This window comes from Carcharodon carcharias, chromosome 1 (assembly GCF_017639515.1).
Source record: "Carcharodon carcharias isolate sCarCar2 chromosome 1, sCarCar2.pri, whole genome shotgun sequence".
NCBI lineage: Eukaryota > Metazoa > Chordata > Chondrichthyes > Lamniformes > Lamnidae > Carcharodon > Carcharodon carcharias.
The window spans coordinates 218215053-218234679 of record NC_054467.1 but is presented as its reverse complement, the minus strand read 5'-3'; the positions used below and the strand labels follow the sequence as shown (position 1 = coordinate 218234679).

Below are 19627 nucleotides of genomic sequence, written 5' to 3'. Positions count from 1 at the left end.
GTAGTGGCGGGTGGGTGAGAGAAGGCCATTTTTTCTAAACAACTTTGGTGAAAAGAAGGGAAAGAAAGTGGAGCACATTATTTGGAGTGTGCCCTGTGCATATCAGGTGCATTTCCTCCAGATTTATTCCCATCCCCACTGTGCCTCCTCGCCTGATCTCCAAAACCAGCACCCCAACCCTCTGGACCTCCTCCCTGGGGTGACCGATCCCTCTCCGCTCTAAAAACCCAGGATTTGCCTGTGTCTGGTTACCACAACCTTCTTAGGAGAGCTTCCGTGCAATCCCAGAAGCAGCAACCACTGAGTTCTGACATTGCTGGGACTGCTAGAGCTGCCAGCCAATCAGATTGGCCAGCAGCTCTTGAGGGCGGGTTTCCTCCCACTGAGGGGTGGAAGTCCGACCCTCAGCTTGCTTAGCCCACACAGGGAACGTTATCGCTGTGAGACGGCCTTTTTTTAAAGTCGGTCCGTTTGGAACTGCCTTTCCTCCCACAGGGTGAGTGGTAACCCCCCACCCTGTAACATTCAGCCCACGGAGTGGGAAAGGATGGGGGTATGCAAGTACAAAGAAAGCAAAAAAAGCTGGCCAAATGGAGTTGCCACCAGAACCTCAGGTGTCTGTTCAAAAGAAAATGAGATATTTGCTTCTTGACTGCAATGGTTTTTGCAATAATTCGCTGGGCTGTGCACAAGTTTTACCTTCTAAGTGCTGCTGATCTGATATTAAGCATTCAGTACCATGCCAGGGCACTGGAGACCATGATTCTTAAATTGTACAATCTTACTTGCTTATCCCCTTAAAGCTCCAGTCCGTGAAAAGCTGCCATCGATTATGATCTGATGAATCATTCCTGCCTGTGGAGGTCTTGGGAGAAGATACAGGAGCAGATTAGGAAAATGGCCCATTCTTGAAAATAAATATTAAAAATGTACAGCGAGTAACTTTATGATAACAGGATGGTCTAGCTGATTAAATCTAGCAATTAAAGAATAAACTGCATCTGGCAGGTAAATGGGTTCAAAAGTAATTCAAATCATTTTGTGATAGAATTGCAGAACTCTAGTCCTGGAAGTAATTTTAGTTTTATCATTTTATCTTGATATTTATTTTAGTTGGTAACTATAATCCTAAAAATTTCTGTTGAGAATATTAGTAGACCTTCTCTTGCATTCCTCTGGCTTTTATTTTAATGCTCACTTTAAATAACAGACAGGAAAATTAGTGAAGCATTTGTCCACTTACAGAAATAATTTTTAGGCTACAGCCACAAAAGGAAGATGATACAAAGTTAAGGGCCATACTTTTGTTCTGGAACTTATTGTCTGAGTTTAGCTGCAGAGTTAGGAAAAAAATTAATTAGTTTTTGCTTTCTATAATTTCATTATATATTCTTCTCACTATTTTACATTTCAGAAATTGTCATTGTGTCAGTTTCACTTCACAGACAATTTATAGAGCCACTAAAACACTGAGGAATAATACACTGGGATTTGAATAGAAAACAAAGAGCATATTTGTTTGTTTAGGCTTCTAATGTCTATTTCAAAGGCTGTACATTACTGATCATTATTGTTTTAGTTTGAGGAATAACTTTATTTTTATCTGTAGCTCCTTATTTGGAGCTTGTTTGTTTTCTCTCTTCCTGCCTAAATATTTTGCCCAAAAATAGGTGCAGTGTTAAAATATGCAATAATTTTATTCAATGACAGCTATACTGCTGTATGGCAGGCATGACTCAGATGGTAGGACTCTTATTTCTGAGTTACAAAGTTCAAGGTTCAATTCCCACTCCAGTGCTTAAATGCAACAGTCTAACTTGACACTCTGGTGCCATACTGTTGGAGTTACTGTCTTCTGGGTGAGACATAAACTAAGGGCCCCACTTATCTGCTTGGATGGATGCAAAAGCTCCTGTGGAACTATGTTGAAGAAGAGCAGCAATGCTATCCCGGGTATCCTGGCCAATCTACATCACAATAAAACAGATTACAGTATTGTCATTATCACATTGTTGTTTGTGGGAGTTTGCTGTGCACAAATTGGCTCCCACATTTCAACAATATTCAAAAAAATACTTAATTGGCTGTAAAGTGGTTTGAAACATCTGGTGGTCATGAAAGATTCTATATAAATGCAGATCTTTCTTGTACACAAAAGCTTTTTGGTTACCAATTGAAATAATACAAAATGCAGCTGATAATTATAGTGGATTTCAAAAAATTATAAAAATGAAATCTTTATTTTATAATGCACAACTATGGTCTCACAATTAAAAAGCATTTCACTTCAAAAGTGTTACATCTCAGGGCATTATTGTGTTTTTATAATAATACAAAAGAGCAATCACTCATAAGGGATTGGCACTGCTGGTGCCAATGGCCCTTTCTGCCACATGCCTTGCAGTATTGATGGAAAGCTGCATGTTTCCTTGGCGCATGCAGCAGGCCACACCTTCCACATGTCTCGCTAGATTTGGGTGTTCTAGTGAGTGCATCAACAATTGGGGTTATTCTTAAGACTTGTAAACTTCATGGACATGCGAGGATCGCTTTGTACTTGCATCCATCCTTGAGTAGCTCTTCAGTGCTAAACATTTTGGGTTTGTCTAGCAGATCATCCTGGAATTCTTCTATGGGAGTGGATGTGATCAGCAGTTCTGTCCGCAAGCTCTGCATTGAAAAGTCACGTATCTCTGCAGTTGCTGACAAAGTGATCTATGGATTCTGTAGGCTGTTGTCGAAATGACATGAACTTTAGTTGATGGATGCAGAAGTTTAACCTGATTCTGAACCGGTCCTCCAATGTAGTCCATATCTTTTGGGGATCCTTTAGCTCTTCTTCTGTCAATCCTGATGTGTTTAGCCAATATAGACCTTCATTCCCAATTGTTAAGTGAATTTTTATTGCTTGCTTGTCCGGTTCAGACGCACCTGAATCAAGAAACCATAGCTCTGTACACTGTTTAAACATGTTGAATTTGGATAGTAGGTCAGTTGCATCCCAATTCAAACTGGGGAATTTTGTGGACATTCAGATCATATCTCTTTGATCTTCCTTCTCCTTTGGTAACTGGGATGAGTGTTGCTGTAGCCACTTTTGTGCGCTTTTCCGAAACTCTGTCTGTTATAATCGCATCCATCTCTAGCCCAATTTTTAACTTTTTTTGGGACTTTATTGTTTGACTCTCCCTTGCTCGCTATTGATCCAACTCACACCCTGGAAACTCACCTTTCCCAACTGTGCTAACCCAGTGCTGGTCCTCTCAACTTGTTGTCCCACTCACTGAACTGATAGGGGCTGAGTGCTGCAATCTCACTGTGAAGGGATCCATCTGCTTACCAGCTCTTTACTTGAGCACTATCCTGGCACTGTGTCTTCAAAGCTTTTCTGTGCAGCCAGCATGCTGCAGTTTCAGCACTCTCCGGCACTGCAGCTTTGTTGCTGCCTTACTAAAACACCAAAGTCGTCTCATGCCATGTAGCATGATCTAAGACTGTTGACTATGGCGCACCTGTACTTAATCTTCCTGCCTTACTCAGCACCATATCATTTAGAAGGAACCACTGCCTCACACCATGCCATGCTTTTATAACGCTATAAAGGCAGCAATCACTCATTAGCAATTGGATCAACACATTGTGGCCAGGATTTTCCCATCGGCGAGCAGGGGGCGGTGACTCCCGACGTCACCGCGCCCCATTTAAATTTTCAGGTAGGCGAGCGCTCAGCAGAATCAGCTGTGCACTCGCCGACCTGTCAATGGCCAATTGAGGCCATTGACATAGTCATTTAAGTAATTAATGGACCCCCAGGAACCCTGGCGGGCATTAGAAAAAGCATGATACCTCATCCACAGGCGTGATAAGGTTTCGTGTAGGTTTCAAAAAATGTAATTAAAGTATTTTTAAATGGACATGTCCCAACTCATGTGACAGTGTCACATAAAGGGACATGTCAGGGAATTTTTTTTTTCTATTTTTAATATTTTTTACAGTAGAGCCGATCTCCCTGAGGCAGCACTTAGCCTCAGGGAGATGAGAGTGCTCTTTCGTGCGCATGTGCGAAAGTGTGCACTCTTGAGTTTAGGGATTCCCCCCTGCCTGCACAGGGAGCGTATAGTGCTTCCGTGTGGACATCACGCTGGACAGGCCTTAATTGGCCCGCCCAAGTAAAATGGCGGTGCGGCCCCAATCTGGGACACTGATTGGAGGTGCGCCTCTGCGTGCCCGCTCTTCAACATCCCCCTGACGGAGGGAAAATCCTGGCCTGATGGGAGGAGGATCCTGGCACATGGGAACATATTTTTTGGATTAAAAAGCAGAAAAGAAAAGCGCCTGCTGTAGGGGGTAACATATTAGCATGGGTAGAAGATTGGCTGGTTGGCAGAAACAAGAGAGTATGCTTAAATGGATCTTTTTCTGATTAGAAGGATGTGACGGGTGAAGTCCCACAGGGTTCTGTACAGGGACCTCAACTTTTTTTGATCTACATCAATGACTTAGATAAGGGGAGTAAAGACATGGTAGCTAAATTTGCAAATGAAACAAAGATAGGTAGGAAAGTATGTTGTGAAGAGGACATGAGGTGGTTACGAGATGGATATAGATAAGCTGAGTGGAAAAGATCTGGCAAATGGAGTTTAATGTGGCAAAATTTGAAGTTGTTCACTGACAGGAAGAACAAAAAAGCAGAGTATTACTTAAATGGACAACGGCTGCATAATTCTGAAGTGCAGATGGATCTAGATGTTCTAGTACATGAGTCACAGAAAGTTAACATGCAGATACAGCAACTAATTAAGAAGGCTAATGGAATACTATCCTTTATTACGAGAGGGAGTGAACATAAGAGTCAGGATGTTATGCTTCAGTTATACAGGAAATTGGTGAGACCGCACCTCGAGTACTGTGTGCAGTTTTGGTCTCCTTATTTAAGGAAGGATGTAAATGCATTGGAGGCAGTTCAAAGGAGGTTTACTAGATTGACACTTGGAATGAGTGGGTTGTCTTATGAGAAAAGGTTGGACAGACTGGGCTTGTTTCCACTGGAGCTTAGAAGAGTGAGGGGTGATTTGATTGACATATACAAGATCCTGAACAGCCTTGACAAGGTGGACGTCAAAAGGAAGTTTCCTCTTGTGGATGAGTCCAAAACTAGGGGGCACTGTTTTAAAATTAGGGGTCACCTTTTTAAGTCAGAGATGTGGAGAACTTTTTTCTCTCAGAGGTTTGTGCAACTTTGGAAGTCTTTGCCTCCGAAGGTGGTGGAGGCGGGGTCATTGAATATTTTTAAGGCAGAGGCAGATAGATTCTTGTTAGGCAAGGGATTCAAAGGCTATTGGGGTTAGATGGGAATGTGGAAATCGAAACACAGGAAGATCAACCATGATTGTATTAAATAGTGGAGCAGGCTCGAGGGGCCAAATGGTCTACTCCTGTTCCTATTTCTATGTTCTTATGAAGGCATCATCATTCACAGTCTGTGTGTGCTCTGCTTAAAAGAAAAAGTGAAACTAAAACTTTCTTTCTAGTGATGTCATACTTCTATCCCTTAAACACCTATTACAACAGGCTAGACAATTCCAGAGTGTCATACAGGCCTCTTACCCCCTACCATTAATTCTCACCTGAACAGCGCCTGAGGTTCACAAATGATGCACGAGCCTCAAAATAGTGCAGGCCTTGAACTAGGGGCTTCAGTTGGGTGACACAAGCTCTTCTCTTCCACACACATGAAGTCTACCTATAGTTCTAACCTAACGCTTATAGTCCTGTAATAATTTCGAAAAAAGATGATGGTAATAAATAAACAAGAAGTACTTGCCTCTTCTTAGCAATGCTTTGTGAAATTTCCTGTTTTGTATCAAAAGTCCCAATTTTGTTTCTTTAACCTCCAAATGATAAAACTTATAAACATATATTCCAAGCACCTGGTTTCTCAATTTATTTTTGGTGTGCGGAAGGGACAGGAAAGGCCACGTTACCTAAATATCTCTTAGAAATGTTAATTTGAGACCTGACTCTCCTTATGCAGGTAACCCCGTCATGTGTGTCCAAATACTAATTTAAAAAAAAATTGGCCTGAGGTGAGTTCCTCAAATTGCTGCTGGAAGCCACACCTCCCCTCTGTGCAAAGACGGATACTGTTCATTGCACAGTCAGAGGTGGAGCCTTCACTGACATTTCTCTTACCTACAGAGCTACAGGAGAAAAGCCAGTGTGTTCCTGGACACAGTAAGTCTTTGTCTTAAATATCCTTAAAAGTGTTGATGCTTCTGTTTGGATGCCTGGTATGTTTTTGTACTGGTTCTCGGTTGGACCGTTAAAGTGAACTTGTCTCATAAAACAATGTTTCTATAAATCTAACATTTACACTTCAATGATTTAGTGAGCAGCCAAGTCTGTTAATTCAGAAATGCATGCACTCCTCTTTACAAAATTTACTGACTGTTGTGTGGTTATTTCGATGCCTCCATTAGCTATTTTATACTTAAAAGTAGCCTGAAATGATGCTCTTCCTGGATTGAGAGAAAATGTTGGGCAGAATCTGAATGCCAGCCAAAGGACTTTAAATTCTGACAAGTCCTAACCTGTAGTTAGCTTACTCGATGAAAAAAACAGGACTCAGTCAGGACCAGGCTGTCCTGTACTGGAGCAGTCACACATGTACCGACTCAACTCAGTGGGAATAAGTCAAGAATCTTCCTGTAATGTTCCCATTTCTATTAGAGCTTTCTGCGTTGTAGTTTCTTTTCTCTCCCATTTCTGTTTATTTTTGTCTGTTTCTTGTCTGGTTTTCCAGTAGAGGCTGTATAAGTGCTTCCTGCCCAAGATTACTTGGTTGAAATTCAGGGAGCTCGCCCTCTACAGGAAGGTCAACTTTAGATCCCAGTAAGAGTGCTGATACTCTGACATGTTTACAAGACATGCAAATTGACCTAATTTAATCTAAAATTTTATATTTGCATATAAAATGAAAAGCAGAAAAACTGTGTGGGTTAGAAATCTGAAATAAAAGCTGGAGATCATAAAATACATAGCAGATCAATCTGCATTATAGGTTATTGGCACGTTAGCTGCATATTTTAATTCATTCATAAAATATGGGCATTATTTATTGCCCATTTCCAGTTGTCCTGGGAAGGTGGTGGTGGGCCTTCTTCAGCTGCTGCTATTCAGTGATTTTCATTGCTTGATGCAGCTAAGTGACCTACTCGGTCATTTCAGCAGCCGTTAGTAGTCAACTACATTGACTGGGGCTGGAGTTACATATTAGCTAAATCAGTTAAGGACAGCAAGTTTCCTTTCCTAAAGGATATTAGTGAACCAGTTAGATTTCTAATGCCAAACCTTGACAGATTCAAGATCACTTTTACTAATACCAGCCTTTTTTTCCTAAACTGAATTCAAATTCTTAAACTGTACAGTAAAATTATAATTCACTTTCTCCTGCATTTAGCAGGTTTCCAGATTACTAGTCTAGTAACATAACCAAAACACTACCATAACCCATATCAAATAAAAGTGTGATAATATTTTATAAATACATACTTTTATGGAGTTAGCCAAAATTTTTAAAATTTGTAGCGGCTGTGTTTTAAAATATTGGATTATGTGCCCGAACATATTTGAAATTAGATTTCCTCCTAAACCTAAATCTCTATCTCATATTTTAGATCTTGCAGAACTAATTGGTTTGCACAATGATGTTTCTTGGTCTGGTTTAGAGAAGCTGTCAAGTATTTACCAGGGAAGTATTACCCCTAGTCACTGATAAATCTGGTTGGTACCAAATAGCAGGGTCATGCAGATTATTTGAACAGTTGATCTGGGAACATGCCATATTGTAATCTGCTTCTGTGTTGATGTAGTGTCATCATGGGTGAATCTGAAATATGGAGAATCTGTGTATTGCTCAAGCAGTTTTTTTGGGATAGTGAGGTGTGAAATGCAGAGATTATCCTTGGTAACTTGCAATATGAGGAGTGTTTGCATTGAGAAGGGTGAAACATTTTTTGAGTGTCTTGGCACCAAGCCAGATTTAACACAATTGAATACTTCCTTTACTCTATGCCAACGATGCACTTACAATCTTATCTTCAGAAACACTCCCACTACTACAACGGCACTTCAGTGTGCTGTAGATTTTGTTCCCCTTTAACGAACGCAACAAAATGTTGGGTAAGCTTACAGTTTATGTCATGACAAGCCCACTGACAACTATTTGAACTAAATGGCTTATTTTTTGTGAAGCCCGATGGTCCACTGAATGTTCAGCATGTCTCCTAGTTTTTATATAAGGCTTCTGTTACATTGTTTTTGAAGTTCACATTTCTTGCAACATCCAAAAAAAAACCATTTGCTTCATTCTTTACAGCAACATAATTTGGTGCTAAGCCAAACTGAGCAGAAACTGATAATGCGCTGGGAGAGGATACAGCTTTTGAAAAATGTTGCACAGAGTTTATTCGGTCAGTGTAAAACCACACCAACATTCCTTGGGTAGTGTACTCCAATGGAGGCCCAGCTTCCATAATTGAGCAGGAGTGTGTGTGTCTGTGCATGCGTGCTTTCATGTGTGTGTGTGTGTGTGTGTGTGTGTGTGTGTGAATACTTTGAGACATCCTGGAGATGCTTGATTCTCAAACAGAAGAAATTAAAAATTCAGATATTTAAGGCACAACAGTTCTACGTGGGATGATCTGATAATGGAATTGCTCATTAGTCATGTTGCAGTATTACATTATTAAATATCCACAAAGTAATTATAATAATCCAAGCCCGATTGTAAAGATGAACAGCCATGCGTTTGTCAATTATATAATATCGAGAAAAGTGGCTATGGTCACCTTGAAGTTGCTTTTGTTTTAAATAATAAAAGTCTAATGAAATTTGTTATCTTATGGTAATGGTGCATGAAATATAACTTGCTTGCAAGCAAAGCCTTTAGCATATTTCTTACACTTTAGCTCATCAAAAGTCATGGATCATTGTGTGCACATTTGCACCATAAAGCCTTCTGACCTGGGCTCCACTGCAACAAAGCAACTGCTGCCTAATTGTTTACAGAGTCACTGCATTTTTGAATTTATTCAAGTTTTTACATTTGCTTTTTTCACATTGTCCTTGGTTTGTAGGCATCACTAGCAAGGCCAACATTTATTGCCCATCTCTAATGGCCCTTGAGACAGTAGTACTGAATCACTTTCTTGAATCGCTGCAGTCTGTGTGGTGTAGGTACACCCATGTGTTATTGGGGAAGGAATGCCAAGATTTTGATCAGGTGGCAGTGAAGGAATAGCGATATAGTTCCAAGCCAGAAAAGTGCGTGGCTTGGAGGGGAACTTGCAGAAAGTCAAAAGTAACACGTCTCTTAATCACAATTATCAATAGATTGTGCCATTTTGAATAGATATTGAAATATGAAAAGGGATGCGTATGGGGCCTAGTCATTAGTCCTTTACTGTTTGAGAGCTAGACCTAGTTGTAGATGCAGGGGCTAGTGAAATAAGCTTTTGTATTATATGTGAAAGGACGATTTTGGAGAATTAGCTGGGGGAGATAAAGTGGCCAATACTGAAGTAATGTGTGCAATTACAAAAGGTGTTAAGTGACAAGACTGTGATGCCTATTACATCGGTTATATAGCTGAAGATTATAACAACTTGCATATAGCATATTTAACATAGTTAAATATTCCAAGGCATTTCACAGGAGCGTAGTCAGAGAAAACATTTTGCCATTTCACTAAGCAATTGAATGAGTTCTCAGTGGAGAGAGGAAATGAGTCTCAGCTTGGAAGGTTGAAATGTATGTAGGAAATTCTTGAATGAAATAGTGATAACAGGAGCTGGTATGAATGCAATGGAACAGTCTTATTGTGTTCATGGCAAGTTTTTTTTTAATTTGTTCATGGGATGTAGGCATCCATAACCACTTTTCTTTATATAATGTATCTGACAAACTTATTGCCTAATTACCCTTGTTCAGAGGGTACCTAAGAGTCAACATTGACTCGGGACCGGACCTCAATTACGCACCAGCAGGCCGATTAAGGCTCACCCAGCGTGAAACGCACACGGCAGCACTCATCTCAGCGTTGCGTGTGTGGGGGTGAGGGGGAGCATTCAACTTTGTGCATGCGCGCGGCTATGTGCAGGAAAAGCTCCCTGAGGGACAGAGCTGCCTCACGGAGATGAAAATTTTAAGAAATAAAAAGCAAGGATTTTAAATTAATAAACAAAAACATGTCCCATCATGTGACTGTGTGTTCTTATTGAAATGTTGACATTTTTACTTAATTTTTATTTGCTGCTGGAAACCTCATCCAGCCCATGGATGAGGTTTCCTATCAAATGCAAAGGCTGCTTAGCCTGTTCACCATTTTTTTTTATTCATTCACGGGATATGGGCTTCACTGGCTGGGCCAGCATTTATTGTCCATCCCTAATTGCCCTTGAGAAGGTAGTGGTGAGCTGCCTTCTTGAACCGCTGCAGTCCATCTGGTGTAGGTACACCCACAGTGCTGTTAGGGAGGAAGTTCCAGGATTTTGACCCAGCGATAGTGGAAGAAGAGCAATATATTTCCAAGTCAGGATGGTGAGTGACTTGCAGGGGAACTTGCAGGTGGTGGTGTTCCCATGTGCCTGCTGCCCTTATCCTTCTAGGTGGTAGTGGTAGTGGGTTTGGAAGGTGCTGTCTAAGGAGCCTTGGGAATTCCTGCAATGCATCTTGTAGATGGTACACACTGCTGCTACTGTGCGTCGGTGGTGGAGGGAGTGAATGTTTGTGGATGTGGTGCCAATCAAGCAAACTGCTTTGTCCTGGACAGTGTCAAGCTTCTTCAATGTAGTTGGAGCTGCACTCATCCAGGCAAGTGGGGAGTATTCCATCACACTCCTGACTTGTGCCTTGTAGATAGTGGACAGCCTTTGGGGATTCAGAAGGTGAGTTACTCATTGCACGATTCCTAGCCTCTGACCTGCTCTTGTAGCCACAGTATTTATATGGCTAGTCCAGTTCAGTTTCTGGTCAATGGTAACCCTCAGGATGTTGATAGTGGGGGATTCAGTGATGGCAATGCCATTGAACATCAAGGGGCGATGTTTGGATTCTCTCTTGTTGGAGATGGTCGTTGCCTGACACTTGTGTGGCATGAATGCTACTTACTATTTGTCAGCCCAAGCCTGGATATTGTCCAGGTCATGCTGCATTTGGACATGGAATGCTTCAGTATCTGAGGAGTCACGAATGGTGCTAAACATTGTGCAATCATCAGCAAACATCCCCACTTCTGACCTTATGATGGAAGGAAATTCATTGATGAGCACTTGGCACGTCATAACATTCAAGGCTATGGGCCAAGTGCTAGTAAATGGGATTACATAGGTAGGTCAGGTGTTTCTCACATGTCGGTGCAGACTCAATGGGCCAAAGGGCCTCTTCTGCTCTGTGATTCTGTGATTCTGTGATGAAGCAGCTGAAGATGGTTGGGCCTGGGACACTACCCTGAGGAACTCCTGCAGTGATGTCCTGGAGCTGAGATGAATGACCTCCAACAACCACAACCATCTTCCTATGTGCTAGGTATGACTCCAAACAGCGGAGAGTTTTCCCCCGATTCCCATTGACTCCAGTTTTCCTGGGGCTCCTTGAGGCCACATTCAGTCAAATGCTGCCTTGATGTCAAGGGCAGTCACTCTCACCTCAGCTCGGGAGATCAGCTCTTTTGAATCAAGACTGCAATGAGGTCAGGAGCTGAGTGGCCCTGGCGGAATCCAAACTGGGCATCAATGAGCAGGTTGTTGCTAAGCAAGTGCCGCTTGATAGCACTGTTGATGACCCCTTACATTACATTACTGATAATCGAGAGCGGATTGATGGGACAGCAACTGGCCGGTTTGGATTTGTCTTGCTTTTTGTGTACAGGACATACCTGGGCCAGTGTTGTAGCTGTCCTGGAACAGCTTGGCTAGGAGCACGGCAAGTTCTGGAGCACAAGTCTTCAGTATTATTGCTGGAGTGTTGTCAGGGCCCATTGCTCAGTATCCAGTGCCTTCAGCCATTTCTTGATATCATGTGGAGTGAATTGAATTAGCTGAAAGCTGGCATCTGTGATGCTGGGGACCTCTGAAGGAAGCTGAGATGGATCATCCACTTGCACTTCTGGCTGAAGATTGCTGCGAATGCTTCAGCCTTTTCTTTTGCACTGCTGTGCTGGGCTCCTCCATCATTGAGGATGGGGATATTTGTGGAGCCGCCTCCTCCAGTGAGTTGTTCAATTGTCCAGCACCATTCATGACTGGAATATGACAGGACAGCAGAGCTTAGATCTGATCTGTTGGTTGTGGGATCGCTTAGCTCTGTCTATACTGTTTGGCGGCAAATAGTCCTGTGTCATCAGGTTGACACCTCATTTTAGGTGTGCCTGGTGCTGACCCTGGCATGCCCTCCTGAACTCTTCTTTGAACCCTAGGGCTAGACGGGCAGCTACAAACTTCTTTCAATTCTAACATTAAGTGCCTTAGTAAGCCTTCCGATTGTCGGTGGGCACGCTACTGTCATCCGCACGCGCCTGCCAACCAACATATCACGTGCGTGTGCGATGATGTCGGGACAATCGCCTGATGTGATTGTGCGTCATTTTACGCTTGGGTAGGGCGCCCGCCCGCCTGACGAGCATTATATTCTGGCCCAGTTTTTTATTGGGTTTACCATCTGCCAGGGTGGGATTCCGAGCCCTGGTCCCTAGAGCATTACCCTGGGTTTCTGGAATGCTGGTCTATTGGCAATACCACCACGTCCCCTGGTTACAATGACTGACAAGCACATAATCATAGCATCTAAGCAGCAAAAGTCAATTCCCCTATACATAACTCCATATACAAGTGTTTCAGTTTACATTATGGGCAATAAAAGTTGACTTTGCCAGTGGCCCCCTCACATCCAAAGCGTGAATAAAAAGAAGCTTAATAATCTGCAAGCTGAATGTTGACATTCCAGCTCATCTAGAATCTGTGTACACACAAATAGCGGCTTTTAATATATGTTTATTAAAAAGAATAATCTATAACATAAGCCTCGATATTAAACCACCAGGTGAGAGGAGGTTGTGGTGTAGGTTAAGCACTAAAACATGCAAAACTCAATTTGATGTATACGTGACAACCACATTTTTACAGTGGCAGGTAGCATAGTCTGTGACTGCGCTATCTTGGTGAGATGGAACACAACATGTTTAAGTCAGGCTTACATGGTGTAATTAGAAGTCTGTTTTAAATTTAACAGTTGCTGCCCTTGTTTCCCACATTCAGGAAGCCAGGCAGTAAAAGTGAGCCAAAAGCTCCCAGCTCCAAAAGACCTTGTATAGAATTCCTTTTGGGTCAAGAGGAGCAGGAATACCTCCCTCTAGCCCCTGTCAAAATCACTGACAAGCCCCTTCCCACAAACCTTACCAAGCTCTGATCTGCAACCTAACCTCCTCCCATGATCAGAACTGATGCCTTTTCTCCCTCAACAAGCCCCAATCTGTAGTCCACCCGTCTCCCAATTGCTGGAGACCTTTGCCAAGGCCTGCAGTCTCTAACCCCTGCTTTTCCTGCTTAAGAGTCAATCGCGTTGGCCATTTCTCCATCTGCTAATGAGGTCCCGTTGTTAAATTTGGCAGCGCCTCTGCACCCTGAGCTTTGCTGGGATCTTTGCCTGCTTTCATGCTCCCCTCGCCTGCTTTCATGTTCCCCTTGCCCCTCATCCATTCCCCCCACCACCTCTGTAAATATCAGGGCCATATCATCTCAGTGTGAAAGCTGCAAAACTAAGAAATGTTGTAAGATTCAGTGGAGTAGAATCTGTTTGCATTTCATTCCTTTTACAAGCACAGTTTTAGAACAGCGAAACACAGTGTTGGCTGGGGTGTCCCTGACAGTCACCTGAGTCAAACACATGCATTATTGCAATATGTCAATAAGGATCTTATGCTTGAATCAGAACCTTTTTGAGAAACTGGTGTCCAGAAGTGCTGAAGATATCACTTCGTATACTGTCCAGCAAACCATGGTGGACAGATCAGGGACCAGCATTCATAAATGCTATTTAAAGGGATCCTCACCTCCAATTAAGCGTGCACCGAGAGAAAAATCAAGCAACAGAAGCAACAAGAGCTTATATTTATAATGTTCCTTTAGCTTAATAAGACATCCCAAGGCACTTCACAGGAGCATTGCAAAACAAAACATGACAGCGAGCCACTTAGGGAGATTTTGGTCAGATAGCCAAAAGCTTGGTCAAAGAAGTAGATTTTAAGGAGTGTCTTAAAGGAGGAAAGCAAGATAGTGAGATGGAGAGGTAAAGGAAGGGTTTTAGTAATCTGAGGTGCAATACACCTTTAAGAGAATGTGAGCAGATTGACCACATGATTGCATTACCCAATTGTTGTGTAGCATGGGCTACAATGTTAATCAGTAGTTTATAATAGGGTCTGGTTGGAGAAGCACCTGTGTGTTCGCACTCTGTTACTTGTGTTAATAAACAGGATGTACTTAGTCTTACATTGGTCTCTGCATCTGAACGGAACTTGGTGTGAGTTAGGATAACAGAGTTTTGGATTACCTCAAGTTTACAAAGAGTAGAGTATGGGAGACTAGCCAGGAGTTGGAATAGGTCGTGTCTAGAGATGACAAAGGCATAAATAAGAGCATCAGCTGTAGATGAGCTGAGGCAGAGAAAAAATCAGAGGTGGAAATAGGTGGTCTTAATGATATCGTGAGTACCTAGCCCAGGCAATCACTGGCCTTAAACTTTATATCGTTCAGTTGTCTGAACTGAGAGGCTTACCTAATATGTGGTACAATTAGTGATATATTTTATCTAGGAGACTACTCAGTAAACTGTATGATCTATAACTTGATGGTATTAAAGTAACATGACTGAGATGTTGTCAGGTTTTATATGTTCTATTTTGTTGATAGTGATCAGCATGATTGCAGCAGAGTTTTCAGTTCCTGGTTTCAATTACATAAAGATCAGATTGTATTTTTGATCAACAAGCAGCCTGTTTGCTTGATCTAATTAACAACATAGTTTCTTTGACTATTTAGGACTGGTTTTGGCTTTTTGTGAAGATTTACTTGTTGTAGGCATGGTAATATTTCTTGGCAATCTAGTTAATCACCAGTTTGTTACGTGAAATATCTACAGTCCTATTATTCATTCGACGTGTCACATCAAAGAATTAACAGAAAATTTGGTATTGACATCAAATGAATTTTTAAAATGGGCATGTGAACCAGCATGGTGTTACATTTGAAAGCAGATGATTGACTAGGAAATTCTTAAAGCTTTAGGATTTTTTTATGGGTAAATAAAGAAAAAAAAACTTGCATTTACGTAGAACCTGAATTGCCCACAGGATGGTCCAAAACAATTCATGAAAGACAATGTGAAAGATCATTGATCTAAAGTATTAACTGTGTTTCTTTCTTCGCGGAAGCTTCCAGAACCGCTGTATTTCTGTTTGTACTTCTGATTTCCAGCATATGCAGCATTTTGCTTTTGAAAACAACATAATCAGTGTTGATTCGCATTTAACAGAAAGTGATGTTACCAAGGATAATTGACCCTATACAAACTTTGTCATTGTATATACATTTCTACTTTTAATGCATTGTAGTACTGGGCCAGATTTTGCAGTCAGGGGAGAATGAATACATAGACTTTTGATGAATTTTCCAACTGGGACTACCTATGATTTGAGAGCAGATTTGGTGCAGTGCCCTCTGCAGGGGATTTGGGATCTATGTGAGCAGGGTTAGCAATGGTTGGGCTTTTCCGTGCTCGCTGGCGTTGGGAGTGTTCGGTGGCATGAGCAGACAATATGGCGAGAAGGCCAAAAATCGGTTTCATGACATTGCGAAACCAGTTTACGATTGTCCATTCTGCCTACCAATGGTGGGCCGCGTTTCCTGCCATCATACATCAGGAACCTCATTGTAATACATCAGCATATTATTATAAATCCAGCCCGCCAGACTCATCCCTCCCACCTCCCCCCACCCCCGACAACACCCCCAGGCTGGATCATCCACCCACTTCAATGGGAAAACACACCAACGTGTTTCACAACAACATATATAAGGCTTGCACCTGCCAGGCTGCACTTCACTCAGGACCTCAAAGTTTGTTTGCCTACCTTGCTTTGGTCAGCAATTGCCAGTCATCAGCACCAGGCTTCACACACAGCACCACACTCACTTTTAAGGGTCTCATGGGTAGGTCTCTACCTACCAGATCAGCCATATGTGGGTGGCTGTTCAATGGCTGCTGGGCAAGGTTTTGCTTGGGAAAGGGGGAGAAGTGGCTTCAGGCAAGGGAAGAGGCTGCAGGACAGGTGCTGTGCTGGGGAAGGAGAGTATCCCAGGATGTGTGTTGGGGGGGGGGGGCGCACATGTTGATCTGTGCAAGAGGCCTCAAGATAATGAGGGCTGAGGAGGCAGTCTCCAGAGGAGATGAGGCCAGATGGACATGTGAGGGTAAGTGTGAGAGAATGGGTGGTGATGTCTCTTGAGCTGGCACTGAATGTGTGATGGACTTGAGTGTGTGAGTTTAGAATGATGAGATGGTTGCCATACGCTGGCTACACGGATGAGATCATTCATCCTCTATCTGCATTGGATGGCCAACTACCTCATTGGCAACATTGGCACTGATTGCCACTGCCATCGCCTAACAAGCCGCAGTGGTAATATAGCTGTCCCTCCTCCGGCCAGAGCGGGGGTAGTGGACATCATAGTGGGCCTCCACAGCGTTCAACTGGCGCTTGGGGGCTGGAGTCTTCTTGCCTTTTGGCGCCATTTCTTCTTTGCTGTAGTACTGGGCTGGAAGCACTGAGCACGGCTGTACTTTAAATGTGGTGCCTGGCGTAATGAAGTGGCAAAACGATGGTGTGGCAGGTGAATTGGAACCCATCCACCATCGAAACGGCGTGTATCCCAGGAATGCATAATTAACACGGCAGGTTTGTGACGATACAGTTTGTAAAGCTACCATTGCGGCCGCATTTTACTAGCCTGTTACCGCATTTAATGCAAATCTGGGATAATTCCATCCAATTTGTATCTCCCGTGTGTAACCAATCAGTGAAGAATCATTACTGAACAGTGCAGAGTCTGAAACAGGCAGTGTTAGATAGTTTATTCAATGGCAAATCATGTGCAGAAAGCAAATTTAAGAGAAGGAAAGTGGGATGGGGTTAAAAGAAAGAGAGAAAAAAGACAGAAAGAAAAAGTTTAAAAAAATCTCCACCAACATTTAAAAGCTGAATGAATAAGATCCTACATTTATAAATTTTAATTTTCAGAGTCAGCAGGTTTGTTTGGCAGTAATCAATAATTATTATGTGAAGTATTTGCTTGGTGATACAGAAATTAAGTATTGCTGAAAAAAGAGACATGCTGTCGAAGCTTTTTATCTTGCACTCATCAGGACAGAAGCAAGAATCCCAAATTTCAAAGGGAACAACAATTTATACTGCATGAAAAAAGGGGGACTGACTAGTTGACAAGTTGACTCTGATTGGTCAAAGCATTGTCATGGAGAATGCACCAGGGTGCTATTGTCCCCCATGTTTTTGGTTAATCCAAAAAAGGCACAATGCGTGGTCATGTTCCTTTTAGCTGCAAAGGTCAGGTCACTGCATATGAATATATGTAACTTCTAGCAGGTATAAGTGAGCCACGTTGCAAGCCCTACTGAGAAAGTTAAATTAGTTGTTAATGTAGTTCTTAGCGCAATTGGGATTGTTCAGAAAATGCTGTCCAATTGCGGAATCACATCTAACGTTAGGCATTATGTTCTGAGTTTTGAGAATAGTGCAACGTACCCTAATAATCATAGGTCCAGTGACTGATGAAGATTGATCTAAACTAATATTCTAATATAAATGTTTGATGGGCTTTTGAGTAGGTTAGAATTGTTAAGAGAAACTAAATAAATCTAGACGCTTATTGTACTACAGTAGATGTAATATTGTAGTAGTAACAGAATGTAGTAGTTGCAGAAGTGTATTTGACCACAATCTGTAAGCTCATAGCCCGGCATATCCCTCACTCTACCATTACAATCAGGCCGGGGGATCAAGCCTGTTTCAATGAGGAGTGCAAGAGGGTATACCAAGAGCAACACCAGGCACACCTAAAAATGAGGTACTAACCTGGTGAAGCTATAACACAGGACTACTTGGATGCCAGCAGTGGAAGTAGCATGCAATAGACAGAGCTAAGTGATCTCACAACCAGCGGAGTACTGCCACATCCAGTCGTGAATGGTGGTGGACAATTAGACAACTAATTGGAGGAGGAGGCTTTACAAATATCCCCATCCTCAATGATGGGAGAGCCCTGCACATCAGTGCAAAAGATAAGGCTGAAGCATTTGCAACCGCCTCCTGAGATTCCCAGCACCACAAATGTCAGTCTTCAGCCAATTCAATTACTCCACTCCACATAATATTAAGAAACTCCCAAAGGTACTGAATACTTCAAAGGCTATGGGCCCTGACAATATTCCGTCAATAGTACTAAAGACTTGTACTCCAGAACTAGCTATATCACTAGCCAAGCTGTTTAAGTACAGCTAAAACACTGGCATCTACCCAGCAATGTGGAAAATTGCCCAGGAATGTCCTGTCCACAAAAAGCAGGAAAAATCCAATCCAGCCAATTACCGCAGCATCAGTCTACTCTTGGTCAACAGCACATTGAGGGAAGGTGTCATCAACAGTGCTTTAAGCAGCACTTACTCAGCAATAACCTAGCCAGGGCCATTCAGCTCCTGACCTCATTACAGCCTTGGTCCAAACATGCACTACTAAAGAGCTAAACTCCAGAGGTGAGGTGAGATTGATTGCTCTTGATATCATGGCAACATTTGACCGAATGTGGCATCAAGGAGCCCTAGCAAAACTTGAATCAATGGGAATCAGGGAGAATACTCTCTGTTGGTTGGAGTCATACCTAGCACAAAGGAAGATAGTTGTGGTTGTTGGAAGTCAGTCATCTCAGCTCCAGGACATCACTGCAGGAGTTCCTCAGGGTAGTGTCCTAGGCCCAAACAGATGCTTCATCAATGACCTTCCTTCCATCATAAGGTCAGAAGTGGGGATGTTCGCTGATGATTGCACAATGTTCAGCACCATTCGTGACTCCTCAGATAATGAAGCATTCCATGCCCAAATGCAGCAAGACCTGACCAATATCCAGGGTTGGGCTGATAAGTGGCAAGAAACATTCGTGCCAAACATGTGCCAGGGAATGACCATCTCAAACAAGAGAGAATTCAACCATCTCCCCTTGGCATTCAGTGGCATTACCATTGCTGAATCCCTGATTTTAGATGTTATTATTGACCTGAGAAACTGAACTGGATTAGCCATATAAATACTATGGCTACAAGAGCAGGTCAGAGGCTGGGAATCCTGTGTTGAATAACTCACCTCCTGACTCCCCGAAGTCTGTCCACCATCTACAAGGCACAAGTCAGGAATGTGATGGAATACTCTCCACTTACCTAGAACAGTACAGCTCCAACAACATTCAAGAAGCTTGACACCATCCAGGACAAAGCAGCTTGCTTG

The 19627-nt window shown here is 42.5% G+C and overlaps 1 protein-coding gene across 3 annotated transcripts in view; it reads left to right on the top strand.

The window, feature by feature from the left end:
* Positions 1-19627, top strand: part of rab27b (RAB27B, member RAS oncogene family) — a 223055-nt gene that overhangs the window by 158130 nt on the left and 45298 nt on the right. The window contains exon 1 of one of the 3 annotated variants that reach the window (XM_041188026.1): positions 6137-6234. The exons of the other annotated variants lie outside the window; for them this stretch is intronic. The gene's annotated coding sequence lies outside the window, so the exon portion shown is untranslated. Of the gene's footprint in view, positions 1-6136; positions 6235-19627 lie in introns of those variants that run through there. 3 annotated transcript variants of the gene reach the window in all.